We start from the raw sequence: 2,389 nt of genomic DNA, 5'->3' as shown, positions 1-2,389 counted from the left end.
AGCATGGCCAGCTAGCTCAAGTACACCATCGAGAAAAATGGGTCGAGTTTCCACAAGCCCCGGAGTTTTCCGTGGAAGAAAGGCGGAAGGAGACGACGGGTTAGGCCGCAGCCGCACCGGAGAGTGACGTCCATTGGCATGCACGATACGTACTACGCCGGAGTCAAAGTAGTTACGCTGATTAAAGTAGGCAGGGCGCAACTCGACCACGTACGCAAGCGGGCTGAGAACCTCTATAAAAGGGGGTCGTGGTGCAGCTGCATAGGCACACTGAAGAGCAGCAGATACAGAGAGCTACAACAATGGCTAGGAAGGATGTTGCTTCCATGTTTGCTGTTGCTCTCTTCATGGGAGCGTTGGCTGCTGTTCCTACGAGTACGTACATTCTCTCATGTTCTTATTTTCTACTTCCTACGTTCCTAAATATTTTTTTTTAAAGATTCCACTACAAAATACATACGGATGTATATAGAGATATTTTAGAGTGTGGTTTCATTTATTTTGCTCTGTAACTAGTTCACATGGGAATTTTTAGAAAGGCTTATATTTAGTAACTCGGAGGGAGTATCTCCTTTGCATGCATGCACGGATGCACCTACTGTCAGTGTGTTTACGAGACAAAGCAAATCCACGGAAACACTAAAGAATTCATCTTGTTTTTTTGAAGAGTTCATCTCGTCCTAAGGTTTTTAAGAAATATGAGGGACGCAAACGTTTTGGTTCAAAAAAAGAATGCAGTGCAGAGAAATTCTTGTAAAATACTCCCTCGTTCACTATTATAAAATGTTCTAATTTCTTATAAATTAAATGTATATAGATACGCTTTAATGTGTTTGTTCATTTATTTTAATCCTTAATATGTAGCCTATATTAAAATATGCAAACATCTTATAGTGGTGAACGGAGATAAGTTAACATGCCTACCCCACCTTTCACATGTATAGCCATTCACATCAACGCTCACGACAGCTAAACGGCCGAATGCCACTCTTACCCGCATGCATGCAGGTGTGCAATCCATCGGCGTGTGCTACGGCGTGATCGGCAACAACCTCCCCTCCCGGAGCGACGTGGTGCAGCTCTACAGGTCCAGGGGCATCAACGGCATGCGCATCTACTTCGCCGACGGGCAGGCCCTCTCGGCGCTCCGCAACTCCGGCATCAGCCTCATCCTCGACATCGGCAACGACCAGCTCTCCAACATTGCCGCCAGCACCTCCAACGCGGCGTCCTGGGTCCAGAACAACCTGCGGCCCTACTACCCGGCCGTGAACATCAAGTACATCGCCGCCGGCAACGAGGTGCAGGGCGGCGCCACGCAGAGCATCGTCCCGGCCATACGGAACCTCAACGCGGCCCTCTCCGCAGCGGGCCTCGCGCCATCAAGGTGTCGACCTCGATCCGGTTCGACGCGGTGGCCAACTCCTTCCCGCCCTCCGCCGGCGTGTTCGCGCAGTCGTACATGACGGACGTGGCCCGGCTCCTGGCGAGCACCGGCGCGCCGCTGCTGGCCAACGTGTACCCCTACTTCGCGTACCGCGACAACCCGCGGGACATCAGCCTGAACTACGCGACGTTCCAGCCGGGCACCAGCGTGCGTGACCAGAACAACGGGTTGACATACACAAGCCTGTTCGACGCGATGGTGGACGCCGTGTACGCGGCGCTGGAGAAGGCCGGCGCACCGGGCGTGAAGGTGGTGATTTCCGAGAGCGGGTGGCCGTCGGCGGGCGGGTTCGCGGCGTCGGCGGACAACGCACGGACGTACAACCAGGGGCTGATCAACCACGTCGGCGGGGGCACGCCCAAGAAGCGGGAGGCGCTGGAGACGTACATCTTCGCCATGTTCAACGAGAACCAGAAGACCGGGGACGCCACGGAGAGGAGCTTCGGGCTCTTCAACCCGGACAAGTCGCCGGCCTACAACATCTAGTTCAAATAGTAGCTATCTTATACTACTATACCTACATCTTCATCCTAAATAAGCTGCAAAATGCGGCATGCAAGTGTAACGACACGTACATGTACATTGGAAGAGTGCAACCATGCATCTTCATCTTATACTACTATACCATGGAAGAGTGCAACCATGCACGCGTATGATAATAAAAAGATGGAAGCAGTTATGAATTTGTGATCCATATGCCTCCAGCCATGCCGGCTTACGCATCATCCATCTGCTCACGCGCCGACCTCGCGACGTAACGTGCGCCGTCCTCGACGACGATGAGTCCACTATGCCGGCGACTCGATCGCCAGATCTCCGGTGCGAGCCGTTCCAATCCGGCGGGTCAAAGGGTTTGCGAGCATACGTCAAGTGGTGCACCCATGCTTCTTCTGACTTAAGTTGCGTGCCCGGCCACGCATGTACGTGTGATGGGTAACCGGC

General features: G+C 53.1%; 1 pseudogene; it reads left to right on the top strand.

Annotated features, from left to right (window-relative positions):
• The first annotated feature begins 281 nt into the window (after positions 1–281).
• On the top strand, positions 282–2,110 carry LOC119278566 (annotated as a pseudogene).
• The last annotated feature ends 279 nt before the right edge of the window (positions 2,111–2,389 follow it).

This window comes from Triticum dicoccoides, chromosome 3B (genome assembly GCF_002162155.2).
Source record: "Triticum dicoccoides isolate Atlit2015 ecotype Zavitan chromosome 3B, WEW_v2.0, whole genome shotgun sequence".
NCBI classification, from domain to species: Eukaryota; Viridiplantae; Streptophyta; class Magnoliopsida; order Poales; family Poaceae; genus Triticum; species Triticum dicoccoides.
The sequence above is the reverse complement of the archived record's forward strand: the minus strand, read 5'-3'. Positions and strand labels throughout refer to the sequence as shown.